This window comes from Triticum urartu, chromosome 3A (genome assembly GCF_056163025.1).
Source record: "Triticum urartu cultivar PI428250 chromosome 3A, HENAU_Tu73, whole genome shotgun sequence".
NCBI classification, from domain to species: domain Eukaryota; kingdom Viridiplantae; phylum Streptophyta; class Magnoliopsida; order Poales; family Poaceae; genus Triticum; species Triticum urartu.
The window spans coordinates 63,228,534-63,250,783 of record NC_141875.1 but is presented as its reverse complement, the minus strand read 5'-3'; the positions used below and the strand labels follow the sequence as shown (position 1 = coordinate 63,250,783).

General features: G+C 45.4%; 1 pseudogene; it reads right to left on the bottom strand.

Annotated features, from left to right (window-relative positions):
* Positions 1–19,838: 19,838 nt before the first annotated feature.
* On the bottom strand, positions 19,839–21,870 carry LOC147978563 (uncharacterized; annotated as a pseudogene).
* Positions 21,871–22,250: the final 380 nt, after the last annotated feature.

The following is a 22,250-nucleotide window of genomic DNA, read 5'->3' as shown; positions in this document are numbered from 1 at the left end:
GCAAAGGAAGCATATCAATATCATCACAAGAAAAACAAATGCCAATAACCATGGGCTTGTCATCTATGCCATATGTGCAAATTGGGTTTATCTTAATGGCATATGCATAGTCACTATGAAGAGATTGTAAATATGACATATGGTGTATCTCATTCATAGCATATGACAAGTCAAGCGGATTGGCAAACATGATGTGACCAAGAGAATTATCGCAAGAAATCCTATGTAACATGGCATCACAACTAATAGACTCCCCATGGCAATCATCAAACTCATCATAAATGGGTAAATCATCGCATGGAGAAATCATACTAGCATGAAGCATGGGAATAGGTGGATCAACATCATGCAAGCAATCGATGTCAAGAACGTCCACTAGTGGGACAAGAGCATCACCTTCACCTATGTTACCTTTCTCGTTCCACTCAAGTGGTGTAGGTGAGGTGGGAAAGACCAAAGCGTGGTCAACGTCATCATCGTGATGGAACCATGTGGGGGGTGCATCATATTCCACCATGGCCATCGTCTTGTCCATAGGAAGGACAAAGTCGTCGCGGATCGGCGCATCATCATATATGGGACCTAGCACCATATGAGAAGACACAATAGAGGTAGAGATCAAGTTGTTAGAAATGCAAATGGCCTCACGTGCCCTATCAAATTCCTCACTCTCTCTATGTGGTGGTGGCTCACTCACTCCCTCAAGGTAGGTGCACTCAATGCCACATATGGTGGAGTCACACATCTCACTCAAGTGGTGGGGGTTGTGGCTCTCATCACATGGGAATTGTGGCAACTCGTCATATATGGGGCTAGTGGTGAAGTCACTCTCACTCTCAATATGGTGGCACAAGTCACTCAACTCATCATACGTCGCCGTGGTCGAAGGGAAAATCCCATGCTCAACCATCTCGTTGTCGTCACCGTGGATGAAGGCCGAAGATGGCACATCATCGCTCTCATCATGGATGAAGGCCGAAGATGGCACATCATCGCTCTCGTCGTGGATGAAAGCTGAAGATGGCACATCATCACTCTCCTCCATGACCGAAGGGAAAATCCCATGCTCAATCATCTCGTCACCGTCGTCGTGGATGAAGGCCGATGTAGTCGTACTCGTCGGAGGTAGGCGAAGATGCCGTACGTCCAAAGGCAAAGATGCCTTGAGAACACTTGGAGAAGATGCCAAAGTAGTCGAAGTAGTCAAAGCTCCGTCTTGGTGGTGCTTGTCTTGCAGTCTTCTCTTGTGCTCATGAAGTTTGGCCGGAGCTTGATGTAGAGCTTTTTGGGACTTGTAGGTGTACGCATCGCGAGCATCGTCATCTTGATGGTGTTGTAGTTCTTGAGCTCGATGACGTTTCGAAGATTGGCCACTTGAGCGTCGCCGCCTTGAAGACGATGAAGGGGAAGAAGACTTGTAGTTGGCCAACATGTCGCAGACTTGATCCCTTTGTTCTGCCAACTTGGTGTCGATGTAGTCCCTTGTCCGTGCTTCACGTTGATGAATGACGGCGGTGAGTCACTCAATGCCTCGCATTGCTCGTTGTAGTCCGAAGATGGGCGTTTTGGTGATGTAGTTGTTCGCGCCGTCGTTGTCGTGGAAGACCGGAGATGAAATGCCTTGCCTATCCATCACAAGACTCGAGTAGAGGTGAGTAGGAAATGAGATAAACAATACCAAGTTACCTTTTCCCAAAGTTGAGGATGTATCCCGTTTCACTCAATGTGAGATGAAAGAATAGTGGAATTGGTACCGGACTTGTTCACTCACACCTATCAAGTAAAGCTTATGGTGGAGCTCGATGAGGATAGTGGAACAAAAATTTGATGCAAAATGTTAGCAAGAGTCAATAATGTTGGAAAAGATTCACAAATTCGCAAGTGAAACAAGTAGACCAATAGCAATATGTGGCACGTGGAAACACACACACGGATAGATAAATGGGGTCATGCAACCAAGGAATGAGCACAAAATGTGGAATCCACGGAAAACGCTCGTGTTGCACAACTCAAGAGAGACGCTAGCACGATTGCTCAATAGGCGGATATGACACTTGTGCACAACCTATAAGATGCAAAATGTATCAACTTTCTATCCCAAGTATGCTATGTGTATGATGTTCCCGGTGTTTCGCACACGATGATCCAAGATGATCAATATGGTAGTATGGTATGCAATGTGGTGATGCTATGGCTATTGCTTACAAGCTCTTTGCTCTCTTTTCCTTTTTGCTTAAAAGCTTATTTTTTTGATATGGACACTATGCGAAATGCACAAACCAAGATAGCAATTGTGTATATGCGGGAACAATCTTGTGGCACAAGGGATGATATGATGATACCAAGATGATACCAATATGATACGGTATGTATGCAATGGAAGGTACGTATCACTAATGTGCACAAGTAACGTTGCCGGCAATACTCAAAGGCTAGTCTCGATAGGCAAGTGACGCAAAATGGGCTAAGGGGTTAACAATGTAATGGCAAGAATGTACAATGAAGGGATACCACAATACCAAGATGATAAAGAGGTTACCGTTCTTGCTTACGGTTAGGGTGTCAAAATGGTGAAGTGGTCGATGTCGAAGACGACCTCGCGGCGATGATGAGTGGCGGTGTTCTTGATGTAGACACCAAGATGATGTAGACCCGTCCCTAAGTAGCCGAAACACCTTAGGAAACGGTAAAAACCGCAAACTCAAAATCTCCAAAGGCAAATGTCAAATGGCGGTAGCGGAATGCGTTGGTGGTTCCGGAGTTAGAAATGTGGAAGTGGTGGTGGTGGGTGATGACGAAGCGACCGTCCCTAAGTAGCCGAAACACCTTAGGAGACTCAAGTCACCACTCAAGCAACCACAAATGCTATATGGAGCAAAAATGGGTTAGGTTGCGGAAAGTTATGGTGGTTTGCGTGGATGATATGGTGGATGGCCTATGCAAAGATGCCAAAATGCCAAATTTTTGATGGAGTCAAATGGTTATGGAACCTATCTAGATCGATGGGGGATGTCAATAGCTACTCAACGAGCTAAAGAACGCGAAAATTGGACTCCGGGAGCAAAAGTTATGGCCGAAATGGTAAAGTGCACACGGCTGATTCTGGGGGGTGCGGGTGCCCGGGGTGAGCAGGGGCAAACAGCCCGGGGGTGCGGTCACCCGAGGTTTGGGGTGCGGGCACCCGGGGTGGTCAGCGGGGGGGGGGGGGGGGGGGGGTGCACGGGGGGTCCGGGTGCCCGGGGGTGTCGGATTTGGGCAGAAATTCGTGGGAAGATGCAAGAAATTGGTGGATTTTGTGGAGGGAAAGGTGGAGATGGATGGGGGAATGCTAGATCCATTTGAAACCAAGCAAATCCATGGATCAAATCCAACAAAACCTCATCAAACCAACAAATCAAACAAAAAAATTTGGGGCTATTTTTGGTGGGGAAATTTTCGAAATTGGGGAAGAACACAACAAAATTAGGCTAGAGAACAACAAGGGGGGCTCCAATTTCGTGAGAAACCATGGCTCATGATACCAAGATGTTGTAGGGTGGAACCCCAAGTGAAGATCTTTCATGAATTGGAGGGGGAATCCCCAAGAACAAGAGGGAAAACAAGAGGAACACTCAAGAACAAGTCCAATCACACATCCACTAGACCAACAAACACACAAGGTCCACAAGGTGCATGAACAATCAAAGGGAAACAAGATACATGGTAGAGTTCATCCCAAATCCTATGAAGGAGATGTGGGCTTGATGATCTAGGTAGATCCTTCCCCAAGAGGAGGGCTTGATATCCACAAGTGGATCTTCCCCCTTAGGAGGTCATGATCTCCATCAGGAGGAAGATGAGCAAAGCTCTCTCTTTGTCTATCAAATACTTTGCTATACTCTAAATGAGCTAGGGAAGGGGTATATATAGTCTAGGGACCCAATAAGAGGAGGAGGGGGAATACATGGGTAAAAACCCAAAAGTGCACGCAGGCACGTGGAGGGGTCCGGGCACCCGGGGGCAAACCGGTCGGGCACCCGGACCGGTCAGGGGCGCCGACTGTAGGTGGACCGGGCACCCGGGGGTCCTAGGCCCGGGCACCCGGGGGTGGCCGTAGGTGGCTGGGTGGGGTAGGCCGGGCACCCGGGGTGAGCTGGGCGTGGCCCAGGAGGGGGGCCGGGCACCCGGGCCACTCAGAGGCTCCGCACCAGGGGGGGGGGCACATGGGCGGGAGAGGGCCGGGCACCCGGGCCAGCCAGGGAGGCCGCGACCTCGACGGTTGGAGGTGGCCGGGCACCCGGGCCCTTGGTGGCCGGGCACCCAAAGTGGTCCGAGCCCTCCGTTGCTCCATTCTTTTCGTTCCCTCGCTGCTCGTCCTTCTCCATGGTTGCTTGGCTCTCCGTCGTCGTTTCCTTCTGGTCATCTCCTTGGTACCTAAGCGTGCATAGAGTTTCCAATTGAGGTAGAACCCAATTCATATGTGAATCCGAACGAAACTCGAAGAGGAAAGAAGTGACCTCGTTCTCGATGTTGCATGCACGTGCTCTTGTCATTGGTCCTCGAGGTGCTTGCGGTGGTGGCGTGATGTCCATGGGGATGGTCGAGGGATGCTCCGCATCACCATGGCTCAATGAAAGCACTAGACTACATTTCCCCATAAGAGAGGCTACCAAGGATAGACAACTAGTTTGTCGGATCCCACACATACCAAGCATTTCAAAATCATACACACAATATGCTCGATATGTGCAAATACAACATGGCATCACAACAAAACTCTATGACTCAAAGTATTTATTCATAAGGCCCTGAAGAGTCAGATATTACGAACATGGGTCTCATGACCCAGCATTCAAGTCATACAAGCAATAGCACATGCGGAAGCTTAATTTGTCTGAGTACAAACAACTACAAAAGAAAAGGCTGAGAAGCCTGACTATCTACAAGACCCTGCCGAGGGCACAAGATCGTAGCTGAGGTAACAAGCTAAATGTCGAAGTCCACGCGAAACTACTAGCGAGACTGAAGTCTCTCTGCAAAAACATAAATTAAGCAAACGTGAGTACAAATGTACCCAGGAAGACTCACATCAGAACTAACTACATATGCATCAGTATCAACAAAGGGGGATGGTGGAGTTTAACTGCAGCAAGCCAGCTTTGACTCGGTGTCTATCCTAAACTACGACTGCAAGTAACTCTTTTGAGGTGGCACACACGAGTCCACATATTCACCATATCAATACACCACTATGGATCCGCTCCTATCTCCCTACGAGGACGCCATCCATAGCACTCATGCTTATCTTGCGCATTTTAGAGTATCCACTTTCACTTGTCTATGAACTGTACAGGCAACCCAGAGGTCCTTTACCGTGGACGCGGCTATTCGATAGATCATTTATAACCCTGCAGGGGTGTACTTCTTCACACACGCTCTCGCCACTTACCACCATGTACACGTCGTGTATCTCGGCAACCTTCAAGCGGAAGCCTGGCGAGGGAGTCGACCACGACCTGACTAACTACACAAGTCTCTAGTCCAGGTTTATCGCCTATTCGGGTTCCATCCGCAAGGAGATCCGGCCGGGGTGTCGCTCACGGCCCCAAACGATGAGAGCAGGGTTCCCGAGGCACCAAACAGGCGTCCCGGTACACCATGCCTCGTGTCTCTACCGCATCATAGCCCACCCCTAGGGTCAGCGCTACACATGGCCTCCAACACATATCCTACAAACACCAGAAACTAGTTGCAACTCCTGGATAGAGATCAAGGCGATTAATAAGTCGAGAGAGTCAATTAAGGATCCCAATGTGTGGTAGTAGCTGTTCATGGATCACAAACACAGAACTCAGTTCTTGAGGACGGTTTCAATGAGAGAACCCACCATGTACTCCTACATGGCCTCTCACCGCTACCTTTACCAAATCGTGTTCACACACTTAGCTCACACACAGTAGGATATGTCATCACCATTCCAATACATCCCCGATGAATCAGACCTGACTCAACTTTAAGCAGTAGCTGGCATGACAAACAAGCATGAATGAGTAGGCACATCAGGGCTCAAGCAACTCCTACTCATGCTAGTGGGTTTCATCTATTTACTGTGGCAATGACAGGTCATGCAGAGGAAAGGGGTTCAACTACCACAACATGTAACAGTTGAATCGTTGTTGTCCTAATGCAGTAAAAGAGAGTAGGAGTGAGAGAGTGGGATTGTATTGGAATGAACAAGGGGGTTTTGCTTGCCTGTCACTCCTGAAGATGATATAGCTCTTCATCAGTGTCATCGATCACATCACCAGAACAACGTAAACTGAGAGGGGACAAACACCGGCAACAGAGAAGGAACACAATCAATGCAATGCAACAGTATGATGCATGATCATGACATGGCAATATGCTGTGATTTGAGCTAATGCAACTGTTGGGTTTCGTAGTAATTTCAAAAATTTTCCTACACACACGCAAGATCATGTGATGCATAGCAACGAGAGGGGAGAGTGTTGTCTACGTACCCAACGCAGACCGATTGCGGAAGCGCTGACACAACGTAGAGGAAGTAGTCGTACGTCTTCATGATCCAACCGATCAAGCACCGAAATTACGGCATCTTCGAGTTCGAGCACACGTTCAGCTCGATGACGATCCCCGGACTCCGATCTAGCAAAGTGTCGAGGAAGAGTTCCGTCAGCACGACGGCGTGGTGACGATCTTGATGCACTACAGCAGCAGGGCTTCGCCTAAACTCCGCTACAGTATTATCGAGGACTATGGTGGCAGGGGGCACCGCACACGGCTAAGGAATAGATCACGTGGATCAACTTGTGTGTTCTAGGGTGCCTCTGCCTCAGTATATAAAGGACTAGAGGGGGGGGAGGCTGGCTGGCCAAGGTGTGGCGCACCAGGGGAGTCCTACTCCCTCTGGGAGTAGGATCCCCCCCCCCCCCCAATCCTAGTTGGAGTAGGACTCCTTGAGGGGGGAAAGAGAGAGAGGGGGGCCGGCCACCTCTCCTAGTCCTAATAGGACTAGGGGAAGGGGGAGGTGCGCGGCCACCTTGGGCTGCCCCTTTCTCCTTTCCACTAAGGCCCATCAAGGCCCATACGGTTCCCGGGGGGTTCCGGTAACCTCCCGGTACTCCGGTAAAATCCCGATTTCACCCGGAACACTTCCGATATCCAAACATAGGCTTCCAATATATCAATCTTTATGTCTCGACCATTTCGAGACTCCTCGTCATGTCCGTGATCATATCCGGGACTCCGAACAACCTTCGGTACATCAAAATGCATAAACTCATAATATAACTGTCATCGTAACCTTAAGCGTGCGGACCCTACGGGTTCGAGAACAATGTAGACATGACCGAGACACGTCTCCGGTCAATAACCAATAGCGGGAACTGGATGCCCATATTGGCTCCTACATATTCTACGAAGATCTTTATCGGTCAGACCGCATAACAACATACGTTGTTCCCTTTGTCATCGGTATGTTACTTGCCCGAGATTCGATCGTCGGTATACCAATACCTAGTTCAATCTCGTTACCGGCAAGTCTCTTTACTCGTTCTGTAATACATCATCCCGCAACTAACTCATTTAGTTGCAATGCTTGCAAGGCTTTAATTGATGTGCATTACCGAGAGGGCCCAGAGATACCTCTCCGACAATCGGAGTGACAAATCCTAATCTCGAAATACGCCAACCCAACATCTACCTTTGGAGACACCTGTAATGCTCCTTTATAATCACCCAGTTACATTGTGACGTTTGGTAGCACCCAAAGTGTTCCTCCGGCAAACGGGAGTTGCATAATCTCATAGTCATAGGAACATGTATAAGTCATGAAGAAAGCAATAGCAACACACTAAACAATCGGGTGCTAAGCTAATGGAATGGGTCATGTCAATTAGATCATTCTCTTAATGATGTGATCCCGTTAATCAAATAACAACTCATTGTTCATGGTTAGGAAACATAACCATCTTTGATTAACGAGCTCGTCAAGTAGAGGCATACTAGTGACACTTTGTTTGTCTATGTATTCACACATGTATTATGTTTCCGTTTAATACAATTCTAGCATGAATAATAAACATTTATCATGATTATAAGGAAATAAATAATAACTTTATTATTGCCTCTAGGGCATATTTCCTTTCAGTCTCCCACTTGCACTAGAGTCAATAATCTAGATTACACTGTAATGATTCTAACACCCATGGAGCCTTGGTGCTGATCATGTTTTGCTCGTGGAAGAGGCTTAGTCAATGGGTCTGCAACATTCAGATCCGTATGTATCTTGCAAATCTCTATGTCTCCCACCTGGACTAGATCCCGGATGGAATTGAAGCTTCTGTTGATGTGCTTGGTTCTCTTGTGAAATCTGGATTCCTTTGCCAAGGCAATTGCACCAGTATTGTCACAAAAGATTTTCATTGGACCCGATGCACTAGGTATGACACCTAGATCGGATATGAACTCCTTCATCCAGACTCCTTCGTTTGCTGCTTCCGAAGCAGCTATGTACTCCGCTTCACATGTAGATCCCGCTACGACGCTTTGTTTAGAACTGCACCAACTGACAGCTCCACCGTTTAATGTAAACACGTATCCGGTTTGCGATTTAGAATCGTCCGGATCAGTGTCAAAGCTTGCATCAACGTAACCTTTTACGATGAGCTCTTTGTCACCTCCATATACGAGAAGCATATCCTTAGTCCTTTTCAGGTATTTCAGGATGTTCTTGACCGCTGTCCAGTGATCCACTCCTGGATTACTTTGGTACCTCCCTTCTAGACTTATAGCAAGGCACACATCAGGTCTGGTACACAGCATTGCATACATGATAGATCCTATCGCTGATGCATAGGGAACATCTTTCATATTCTCTCTATCTTCTGCAGTGGTCGGGCATTGAGTCTTACTCAATTTCACACCTTGTAACACAGGCAAGAATCCTTTCTTTGCTTGATCCATTTTGAACTTCTTCAAAATTTTGTCAAGGTATGTTGTTTGTGAAAGTCCAATTAAGCGTCTTGATCTATCTCTATAGATCTTAATGCCTAATATGTAAGCAGCTTCACCGAGGTCTTTCATTGACAAACTCTTATTCAAGTATCCTTTTATGCTATCCAGAAATTCTATATCATTTCCAATCAACAATATGTCATCCACATATAATATCAGAAATGCTACAGAGCTCCCACTCACTTTCTTGTAAATACAGGCTTCTCCAAAAGTCTGTATAAAACCAAATGCTTTGATCACACTATCAAAACGTTTATTCCAACTCCGAGAGGCTTGCACCAGTCCATAAATGGATCGCTGGAGCTTGCACACTTTGTTAGCTCCCTTTGGATCGACAAAACCTTCTGGTTGCATCATATACAACTCTTCTTCCAGAAATCCATTCAGGAATGCAGTTTTGACATCCATCTGCCAAATTTCATAATCATAAAATGTGGCAATTGCTAACATGATTCGGACAGACTTAAGCATCGCTACGGGTGAGAAGGTCTCATCATAGTCAATCCCTTGAACTTGCCGAAAACCTTTTGCGACAAGTCGAGCTTTGTAGACAGTAATATTACCGTCAGCGTCAGTCTTCTTCTTGAAGATCCATTTATTCTCAATTGCTTGCTGATCATCGGGCAAGTCAACCAAAGTCCACACTTTGTTCTCATACATGGATCCTATCTCAGATTTCATGGCTTCAAGCCACTTTGCGGAATCTGGGATCACCATCGCTTCTTCATAGTTCGTAGGTTCATCATGATCTAATAACATGACTTCCAGAACAGGATTACCGTACCACTCTGGTGCGGATCTTACTCTGCTTGATCTACGAGGTTCAGCAGTATCTTGTTCTGAAGTTTCATGATCATCATCATTAGCTTCCTCACTAACTGGTGTAGGTGTCATAGAAACAGTTTTCTATGATGTACTACTTTCCAATAAGGGAGTAGGTACAGTTACCTCGTCAAGTTCTACTTTCCTCCCACTCACTTCTTTCGAGAGAAACTCCTTCTCCAGAAAGTTTCCGAATTTAGCAACAGAAGTCTTGCCTTCGGATCTGTGATAGAAGGTGTATCCAATAGTTTCCTTTGGATATCCTATGAAGACACATTTCTCTGATTTGGGTTCGAGCTTATCAGGTTGAAGCTTTTTCACATAAGCATCGCAGCCCCAAACTTTTAGAAACGACAACTTTTGTTTCTTGCCAAACCACAGTTCATAAGGCGTCGTCTCAACGGATTTTGATGGTGCCCTATTTAACGTGAATGCGGCCGTCTCTAGAGCGTATCCCCAAAACGATAGCGGTAAATCAGTAAGAGACATCAAAGATCGCACCGTATTCAGTAAAGTACGATTACGACGTTCGGACACACCATTACGCTGAGGTGTTCCGGGTGGCGTGAGTTGCGAAACTATTCCACAATTTTTCAAATGTACACCAAACTCGTAACTCAAATATTCTCCTCCATGATCAGATCGTAGAAACTTTATTTTCTTGTTACGATGATTTTCAACTTCACTCTGAAATTCTTTGAACTTTTCAAATGTTTCAGACTTATGCTTCATTAAGTAGATATACCCATATCTGCTTAAATCATCTGTGAAGGTGAGAAAATAACGATATCCGCCACGAGCCTCAATATTCATCGGACCACATACATCTATATGTATGATTTCCAACAAATCTGTTGCTCTCTCCATAGTACCGGAGAACGGCGTTTTGGTCATCTTGCCTATGAGGCACGGTTCGCAAGTACCAAGTGATTCATAATCAAGTGGTTCCAAAAGTCCATCAGAATGGAGTTTCTTCATGTGCTTTTCACCGATATGACTTAAACGGCAGTGCCACAAATAAGTCGCACTATCATTATCAACTCTGCATCTTTTGGCTTCAACATTATGAATATGTGTGTTACTACTATCGAGAGCCAACAAGAATAGACCACTCTTCAAGGGTGCATGACCATAAAAGATATTACTCATATAAATAGAACAACCATTATTCTCTGATTTAAATGAATAACCGTCTCGCATCAAACAAGATCCAGATATAATGTTCATGCTTAACTCTTGCACCAAATAACAATTATTTAGGTCTAATACTAATCCCGAAGGTAGATGTAGAGGTAGCGTGCCGACTGGGATCACATCGACTTTGGAACCGTTTCCCACGCGCATCGTCACCTCGTCCTTAACCAATATTCGCTTGATCCGTAGTCCCTGTTTCGAGTTGCAAATATTAGCAACAGAACCAGTATCAAATACCCAGGTGCTACTGCGAGCATTAGTAAGGTAAACATCAATAACATGTATATCACATATACCTTTGTTCACCTTGCCATCCTTCTTATCCGCCAAATACTTGGGGCAGTTCCGCTTCCAGTGACCAGTCTGCTTGCAATAGAAGCACTCAGTTTCAGGTTTAGGTCCAGGTTTGGGTTTCTTCTCTTGAGTAGCAACTTGCTTGCCGCTCTTTTTGAAGTTCCCCTTCTTCTTCCCTTTGCCCTTTTTCTTGAAACTAGTGGTCTTGTTGACCATCAACACTTGATGCTCCTTCTTGATTTCTACCTCCACAGCTTTCAGCATCGCGAAGAGCTCGGGAATAGTCTTGTTCATCCCTTGCATATTATAGTTCATCACAAAGCTCTTGTAGCTTGGTGGCAGTGATTGAAGAATTCTGTCAATGACGCTATCATCTGGAAGATTAACTCCCAATTGAATCAAGTGATTATTATACCCAGACATTTTGAGTATATGCTCACTGACAGAACTGTTCTCCTCCATCTTGCAGCTATAGAACTTATTGGAGACTTCATATCTCTCAATCCGGGCATTTGCTTGAAATATTAACTTCAACTCCTGAAACATCTCATATGCTCCATGACGTTCAAAACGTCGTTGAAGTCCCGATTCTAAGCCGTAAAGCATGGCACACTGAACTATCGAGTAGTCATCAGCTTTGCTCTGCCAGACATTCATAACATCCGGCGTTGCTCCTGCAGCAGGCCTGGCACCCAGCGGTGCTTCCAGGACGTAATTCTTCTGTGCAGCAATGAGGATAATCCTCAAGTTACGGACCCAGTCCGTGTAATTGCTACCATCATCTTTCAACTTTGCTTTCTCAAGGAACGCATTAAAATTCAACGGAACAACAGCACGAGCCATCTATCTACAATCAAACATAAACAAGCAAGATACTAATCAGGTACTAAGTTTCATGATAAATTTAAGTTCAGTTAATCAAGTTAATTAAAGAACTCCCACTTAGATAGACATCCCTCTAATCCTCTAAGTGATTACGTGATCCAAATTAACTAAACCATAACCGATCATCACGTGAGATGGAGTAGTTTTGAATGGTGAACATCGTTGTGTTGATCATATCTACTATATGATTCACGCTCGACCTTTCGGTCTCCGTGTTCCAAGGCCATATCTGTATATGCTTGGCTCGTCAAGTATAACCTGAGTATTCCGCGTGTGCAACTGTTTTGCACCCGTTGTATTTGAACGTAGAACCTATCACACCCGATCATCACGTGGTGTCTCAGCACGAAGAACTATCGCAACGGTGCATACTCAGGGAGAACACTTCTTGATAATTTAGTGAGAGATCATCTTATAATGCTACCGTCAATCAAAGCAAGATAAGATGCATAAAAAGGATAAACATCACATGCAATCAATATAAGTGATATGATATGGCCATCATCACCTTGTGCTTGTGATCTCCATCTCCGAAGCACCGTCGTGATCACCATCGTCACCGGCGTGACACCTTGATCTCCATCGTAGCATCGTTGTCGTCTCGCCAAGTTTATGCTTCCACGACTATCACTACCGCTTAGTAATAAAGTAAAGCATTACATCGCGATTTCATTGCATACAATAAAGCGACAACCATATGGCTCCTGCCAGTTGCCGATAACTCGGTTACAAAACATGATCATCTCATACAATAAAATTCAGCATCATGTCTTGACCATATCACATCACAACATGCCCTGCAAAAACAAGTTAGACGTCCTCTACTTTGTTGTTGCAAGTTTTACGTGGCTACTACGGGCTTAAGTAAGAACCAATCTCACCTATGCATCAAAACCACAACGATAGTTTGTCAAATAGACTCCGTTTTAACCTTCGCAAGGATCGGGCGTAGCCATACTCGGTTCAACTAAAGTTGGAGAGACAGTCGCCCGCAAGCCACCTATGTGCAAAGCACGTCGGGGGAACCGGTCTCGCGTAAGCGTACGCGTAAGGTTGGTCCGAGTCGTCTTGTCCAACAATGCCGCCGAACCAAAGTATGACATGCTGGTAGGCAGTATGACTTATATCACCCACTACTCACTTGTGTTCTACTCGTGCATATAACATCAACATAAATAACCTAGGCTCGGATGCCACTGTTGGGTTTCATAGTAATTTCAAAAAATTTCCTACGCACACGCAAGATCATGTGATGCATAGCAACGAGAGGGTAGAGTGTTGTCTACGTACCGAACGCAGACCGACTGCGGAAGCGCTGACACAACGTAGAGGAAGTAGTCGTACGTCTTCACGATCCAACCGATCAAGCACCGAAATTACAGCACCTCCGAGTTCGAGCACATGTTCAGCTCGATGACGATCCCCGGACTCCGATCCAGCAAAGTGTCGAGGAAGAGTTCCGTCAGCACGACGGCATGGTGACGATCTTGTTGCACTGTAGCAGCAGGGCTTCGCCTAAACTCCGCTACAGTATTATGGAGGACTATGGTGGCAGGGGGCACCGCACACGGCTAAGGAATAGATCACGTAGATCAACTTGTGTGTTCTAGGGTGCCTCTGCCTTAGTATATAAAGGACTAGAGGGGGGAGGCTGGCCGGCCAAGGTGTGGCGCGCCAGGGGAGTCCTACTCCCTCTGGGAGTAGGATTCCCCCCCCCCCAATCCTAGTTGGAGTAGGACTCCTTGAGGGGGGAAAGAGAGAGAGGGGGGCCGGCCACCTCTCCTAGTCCTAATAGGACTAGGGGAAGGGGGGAGGCGCGCGGCCACCTTGGGCTGCTCCTTTCTCCTTTCCACTAAGGCCCATCAAGGCCCATATGGTTCCCGGGGGGTTCCGGTAACCTCCCGGTACTCTGGTAAAATCCCGATTTCACCCGGAACACTTCCGATATCCAAACATAGGCTTCCAATATATCAACTTTATGTCTCGACCATTTTGAGACTCCTCGTCATGTCCGTGATCACATCCGAGACTCCGAACAACCTTTGGTACATCAAAATGCATAAACTCATAATATAACTGTCATCGTAACCTTAAGCGTGCGGAACCTACGGGTTTGAGAACAATGTAGACATGACCGAGACACGTCTTCGGTCAATAACCAATAGCGGGACCTGGATGCCCATATTGGCTCCTACATATTCTACGAAGATCTTTATCGGTCAGACCGCATAACAACATACGTTGTTCCCTTTGTCATCGGTATGTTACTTGCCCGAGATTCGATCGTCGGTATACCAATACCTAGTTCAATCTCGTTACTGGCAAGTCTCTTTACTCGTTCTGTAATACATCATCCCACAACTAACTCATTTAGTTGCAATGCTTGCAAGGCTTTAATTGATGTGCATTACCGAGAGGGCCCAGAGATACCTCTTCGACAATCGGAGTGACAAATCCTAATCTCGAAATACGCCAACCCAACATCTACCTTTGGAGACACCTGTAATGCTCCTTTATAATCACCCAGTTACGTTGTGACGTTTGGTAGCACCCAAAGTGTTCCTCCGGCAAACGGGAGTTGCATAATCTCATAGTCATAGGAACATGTATAAGTCATGAAGAAAGCAATAGCAACATACTAAACGATCGGGTGCTAAGCTAATGGAATGGGTCATGTCAATCAGATCATTCTATTAATGATGTGATCCCATTAATCAAATAACAACTCATTGTTCATGGTTAGGAAACATAACCATCTTTGATTAACGAGCTAGTCAAGTAGAGGCATACTAGTGACACTTTGTTTGTCTATGTATTCACACATGTATTATGTTTCCGGTTAATACAATTCTAGCATGAATAATAAACATTTATCATGATTATAAGGAAATAAATAATAACTTTATTATTGCCTCTAGGGCATATTTCCTTTCAGCAACTAGCAACACAATTAAATGAAGTTGGTTTGAACCAAAGGTTCAAATTCAAACTCCACATGTGGTTATTTAAATGTCATTCACTTAATTTATCCTAGACAGTAGCCATAAGTTTTTCTAACATGCATGAAAATGCCATAAACAGATTCTTTGGATTTTTATAATAATTTTTCATATATAAATTATTTCATTTGGAGTTACGGTTGAATTTCTATGAATTTTTGAAGCTTTGCTAATTTTTTGGAATTTCCTGTATTATTTTTAATCCAGAAAATGATTAATGACGTTAGCATTGTGTCACTGCTGCGTCAGCAGGTCAACTGGGTCGCCCAGAGTCAAACCTGACCAGTGGGGTGGTCAGTGACTCAGGGCTGGTTGGTGTCACACACAAGTGGCCCTGGTCAACGACCACGTCAGCGTAGTCAAAACTGATGCATGGGTCCCGCTTGGTTATAAGCTAATCTAAAAAGAAATAAAGCCGGGGTTAATTAGGCGTGGGGCCCATCCGCCATTGACACAGGATTAGCTAATGGCGTCATTAGAGCTAATTATACCGGGGTTAGGCCGGCGGCTAATCACCGGCGACGCCAGGCGCGGCAGAGGGCGTCGGAATCGCCGCTCCGGCGACCAAATGGATGGCCGAGACCATCCATGCGGAGCTGGGAGTGCCCCGCGTCTTTCCGTGCGATCGGGACGGGCTGGGACGGGCTGAGACGGCCCGAGCTCGCCGGAACGAAGCTCGCGGTGGTGGCAGGAGTTCGGGCGAGGTCGGGGTTGGTGCTACAGTGCACGGGAGGGCGAGTGGGTGTGTGCATTAAGCTCCTGGGGCTTCCTGAGCATGGTGACGTGCTCCGTTGTGAGCTTGCGTGGCTGCGGCCATGGCTACGCCATGGCCGGCGGCGAGATGCTCTCGACCGCGGTTGGAAATGGAGCTAGGGGACGGGCGCGAGCATGAGGGAAGAGGGGAAAGGAAGAGGGGCTCATGACGAGTGCAGAGGGCTTCGAAACGGGCCCGGGGAAGGATTGGAGTTGGTAGGGCGGCGAAGTCGATCTCGCCGCCGGGAGGTTGAAGACGAGCTCGATGAGGACGTTCGGGGGCTTCCGGCGGGGCGTGGCTCGGTGAGGAGGACGAGGGAGACGCGGCGGTGTTTCTGGGATCAGTGGCAGGGCGAGGGGAGTGCCGTAGCCGTGGCGGTAGCGAACAGCGGCGACGGTGGCACTCGACTGCGGGAGAGAGAGCAAGACAGAGAAGGGGATGAGGGCGAGGGAGAGAGGAAGCGGTTCAGGGTGTCATGGCGCTCTTGGCACCCTCCAGCAACAGCGACGACAAGCAGGAGGTGGCCGCGCACGCTGGCGTGCGGAGGCCACGCGCCCCTGTCTACTGGCGTGAGGTAGGGGATGACTGGCGTGGCCAGTCGGCTGGGCCGGCTTGCTGGGCCAGAGCAGATTGGCCGCCAGGTAAGTGGCCCATGTAGGTTCCTTTTCTTATTTGTTTCTGTTTTTCTATTTTTCATATGTGTTTTGAATTTGGTTTGTAAACCAATTCAAGTTGTTTGCTTCTGAAAAATATTTGTGGGTGCAAACTATATTATTACAGAGCCCCACCTCAAGTTTCAGAATTTTTAGAGCAATAAATATATTTATAGGATTTACTTGCTCCAACTCAAATAGGTATTGTGTTAATTCAAATACCAAAAATGTCCTGGAAAAATATGCATCATCTCTGGATATGGTTTTCACCTTTTTCCATAAATCATGAACATTTTTGCAGACCAATTTGGGTTCATTGAAAATATTTTTAAGTTGAACCTATTTGCATTGTTTTGGTGCTAGGGGTTTGACCAATCCCCATTTCAAGTTCATTTGAAAATTAAACATGATGCTCACACGACTAGCTAGCCTAGAGCTTACCAAAACTAGGGATGTGACAACTCACCCCCACTAAACAAGAATCTTGTCTCGAGATTCAAGACGTGAGGTAAGGAGACAGAGGGAACACAAAGCTGATACAATCTTCATGACCCATACTTCATATTGATCTTGACGTCTTTGCTTTCGAGATCTTCATCCAGCACGACGATGACAGAAAGAGACTCTATAGGAATCGATCTTCTCGAAGATTGAACAACTGACGATCAACTCATGGAACGAGACATAACAATATCTCTCGAGTTGAGACGCAAAACACACATCAGAAGCAATGGAAACAAGCTGATGACAAGGGTTCAATTTGGTAGGCAACAATCCCATGCCCGGTCACGACGTAGCGGGGGTTAGCTGCCATGCTTCCATAGCGGGGCACCTTAGGGAAGGTGACTCGTAGAATTATTTCCTTAAGTGGCAAAAGAATTACTTTTGATATAAAGGTCCTTGAAACTCTTCATACCAGCCTAAGGCAATTCACGAATGATCGTTTGAAGGAGTTCGAACGAATGACATACTCGGACTAGGATGGATGATGAGGACTACCTTGTTGAAGACAACGTAATGGATGATATTTTTGCCTATCATCGGAAATGGATGGGACCCATGGTAGGACCACTTTTGAAGATGATCCTGAACAGCAACTGCGAAGGGCAGCCCATGGGATATTGGCACAATGGCGGTGCAAGCTTGGAACAAAATGCAGATGCTGGAAATGTTCCAACCATCATATCTGCCTGAGATTCAGGTCTGGTTGGTAACGGGATATTTCAGACAACATGTCTGAAAAAGAAAGGTTGCAACACAAATCGACGAGATGATGTTGCGAGATTCTCGGGATATGGACTATGGTAGTAAGCTCCAAAACATGAGCTGGTTCTGCTACATACATGTGAACACGTTGTCCAAGACAAGCATGAGCACATAGAAGTCTTACAACAAAATACTACCAAGTCCTGGTTAGGATCCATCATCAAGGATTTCGAAGTCTTTACGCAAGTCCATGGATTAGATCCAAGCATAGACTTCTTTTCCTTGAACAAGTCAATCAGTGGCTTGGCGTGCTAGGGAAACATATAGCATGAAGGTTGCAAGTCTCCAAACCATCGAATACTTCGCACATATGCATGACTGACTTGGGATGGTTTCGAAGGAGGCAAAACAAGCTTTCTCGAATTCACGGCGGCACCTTGCATCGTATGCACATGAATTAGAGGAAGTCACTTCTTTCATCGAACATATCCTTCATGAGCTAGCACGAAGAAAATGCTTTCAAAAGTCTCCAACACTAACCTAGATGTTCAGCATGAATCATGGACATGATGGAAATCTTGTCAATGGGCTCAACAACAATCCATCCAGGCTTCCATATAGATGGAATTCCACAATTAAGTGAACACGGTGATAGCATTGGTCAGACCAAAAGATGTAATGGGGTATGCTCGAGGGATCAACCATGAGTAAGACAACATTATGAACATCGCTGGTTCTGATTTGATTTGACGATAGCCCGCACTCAAATCAAAGCTTTGATAAGACAATAGCACCAACAACTGATCACGAGGATCAATCAATGAAGATATCATCTTTCTTCAACACACACACAAGGATATCCCTTTGGAATGAACTAAGTCAGGCAAAGCATTTATCTTCCAACTCTCCAAGTTGTTGTTTAGCTTATCCAACTAGCTCAGGGGTACCCAATGCAGATTCTTGGAGAAGGGGTGGTTTAGAGGAAAACCAACTTGATCATGAGCTCAACATAACAGTCAGGGAACAACCTGGTGATACTTCCGTGAAGATATCCGGAAAATCACGAACCACCGATATGTTACTAATCTCGAGAACAATCTTGCCTTTCAAGGCAAGATGATATGATCAAAAGAGCAAGGGTTTGGCAAAATTCTAACTCATCGGTCGAAGAGTGCACCAGAAATAAGGACTAGGTTGCACGATCAATCTTAGAGTGGTGATTCAATAATCAACACACTAAGGATGAAATGATTGTCCATTTACTACCAAGCAACGAGGTTGCTAGGAGTATTGATTTGTCAACCCAATTGTTGAGGAGCTCAAAGGCGGCCCTAAGAAGATTTAGAAAAATGAAGAAGGCTGGGTATTCATCCAAAATTTCTTTTGCTCTAAATGTAGTATATAACCAAACAACACAACAATAGCAATATATCAACAAAACAACACTAGCATAACGGCAGTAGCAATATTTCAATGTATCAGACCATAACGACATGAATATATAAGTACCTTTTGATTGATAAAGTGATGATATCCTTTTTACAATTTAACTCTGCGGTTGCCTTTTTGGAACAGATTGATGACATCTTCATCCTTCACTTGATTGAAAAATTATCTCTCAATGAATGTAACCAAACAAATGTTCAAATATTCATCACCCATTTTGTTCCTTAGCTTATTCTTCACATATCTCATTGAAGAGAATACTCGTTCAACACCAGCAACAACTACTGGTAGAATCAATACGAACTTAAGAAGCTTGTAAACAATTCGATATTGTTCATGCTTGTTTGTCTCAACAAGCATAACTGAAAGCTGACACAGATTTTTCAGGTTTTGAAACCTTTCATCTCTATGCACATTAGTAGCATACATGTTTAGTTGCCATGGAAGTCTTGCCAGTTCATCCCTTATAAAATCAAAAGCATAAAACTTTGTAGCAAGCCTAACCAACTTCTCTTCTTCATAAGCAGCAAATAGATGAAGTGGACAGAATGCTGCCATGCAAGAAAGTAGCTATGTGTTTACCTCATCAAATCTGCCATTCAGCTCATTGATTTGCCTATCAATGACACCCACAAACATATCAACCTTGAAGCGGTGGTAATTGGTCGCACCATTACGTAAACCCCTTCTAGGTCGGCCAACGGGGAAGTAAGGACCCTTCATATCAACAACTTTGATGTTATGCTTTGTACAAAAAGATGTGACCTTTGTGAGAAAATCATCACATCCAGCATCGGTCCTCAAAGCCTCCAAGTAATACTTTGTGTCACCAACAAGCTTAATAGCATGAACAATATCTTCGTGTTGCTTTTGCAAAGCTCTACACAACTCATCTGTGTATCCAAATATTTCTTGCATCAAGTGTGCCATGAAAACAAACTCAAATGATCAAAATATTGTCTCTATGGATAGAGCCGCTTGTGCCTCCGCACGATGGTACTCGTCTCCAATCTTGCGAAGGACTCGTCGTAGTGCACCATACATAGAGATGACATGGTTCATAGTTTTGAAGTGAGAGCCCCAACGTGTATCACATGGCCTTCCCAAACCCATTTCCTGATTCAGCCACTCCCTGTTTCCACTTCTTCCAATTCCAATGCATCAACGAGTTCTTCAGCCTGAGCTATCCGAAGCATTCTCATATTTTTACAAGACATGTCAAGAGCATTTAAAAAGTGTGCAAGCTGCTGAAAGAACCAAGTACAATCAGCACTCTCCTTAGCAACAACAACAAGAGTTAACTGTAGTTCACGGGCAAAATAATGAACATAGTAGGCAGAAGGAGACTCACCCATAATCAGTTTTTTCAGGCCATTGGCATTGCCGCTCATATTACTAGTTCCATCATATCCTTGCCCATGAACCATTGCAAAGGTCAAATTGTATTCCATAAGCATTTTCTGAATTGCAACTTTTAGTGTCAAAGAGGTAGTACTTCAACATGAGCAAGACCAAGAAATCTTACAACCACCCTTCCTTTCTTATCAACATAACGCAAGCAAACATCCAACTGTTCATTCTGATACACATCACTAGACTCATCTGCAAGTATTGCAAAATGACCACCATCAAGTTCTTCAATGGCTAGTTTAGTAGTCTCTTGTGCACAACATTTTATCACCTCTTGTTGTATATCATGGTGAGTCATTCTGCAATTCCGTGGATCATTCTTGAGAACAACCCTGTCAACCTCTTCAAAATTTCCTGCTAGCGAATTTAGAAGCTCAAGGAAATTTCCTTTATTTAGTGAGTCTCCACTTTCATCATGTCCTCTAAATGTCAAGCCTTGGCGTAACAGAAATCTCACACACTTGAGTGTCCATGTCAAACGCTGTTTATACAAAGCTTGTATTGTGAGGTGTTTGAAGCAATAGACTCCAGAATTCATGTTTGTGGTGTAGTGAACTTATCATACTTCTCTTGAGCTTCAGCATGAGCACTACTAACCCCACCTTCATGTTTCTTCAATCTCGACTTCATGTTCCAGTTATTAAATCCCTTCTTCACAAAATCATCTCCACCGGGACATCTTGTTTTATGCTTGAACAAATAGCAAATGAAGCAGGAAGCTCTATGTTTTCCACACTATACTCAATCCACGGAAATTCTTTAAACCAAACACAGCAAAAGCGACGCTCTTTTCCACTTTTATTTCTAAACTTGAACTTATGATTCTTTGGTTGACATGACTCCATCTCAATATATCCCCTTCTTACTCTATCTTGGTCATTGAAAACATACACTGAGATGGGAATCCGCTTTCCAGGATCATGTTCGAGTGCCTCCAAATCTGCTTGCATCGGTTCATCATCTTCATCAATAGATTCATCATCTTCTACATGAGGTGTTGAGGTTTCTCCTCTACTTTTCGGTTCTTGCCATAACACCAATTGCAAATTGCTCTCAAAATGAACAGGAGAAGTACAAGTATTAGATGCAGCTACTTTCTGATTCGGTGTGGATACTTCATCTGTTTTCCTTTCCTTGAAGCCTTTTCCCACATTGCAAATATGCTACTGCCAACAATTCCACTCCTCTTCATCTGCGTTAGGAAAACAAGGGGAACATAAATTTATATACTTGCATATGTTAAATAGATCGACTACTTGAGCAAATCAAGAAATTCCCAAATTGGAGGCGAGGGCGGAGGTCATCGTGCCTTCTGTTTCTGTGCCGTGTGGGGGGGGGGGCACCACCGCCAAGGTCGCTTGTCCCTGCTCGGCTGCTGCTCCCTCCGAGCTGAAGAGGAGGGGCGGGCGAGGGGCTAGGTGCCGCTGCCAGGGTTGCCTCTGACGATTGACATCGGCCTCCGGCGCTGTTGCGTGCCCGCGTGTCTGCGAGCGCTGTGTGCCTATGGGAACGATGCTAGGAAATGAGGAGTGGAGGAGTCGGTGTGAACTGGAACGAGGCAAGGAGCGAATG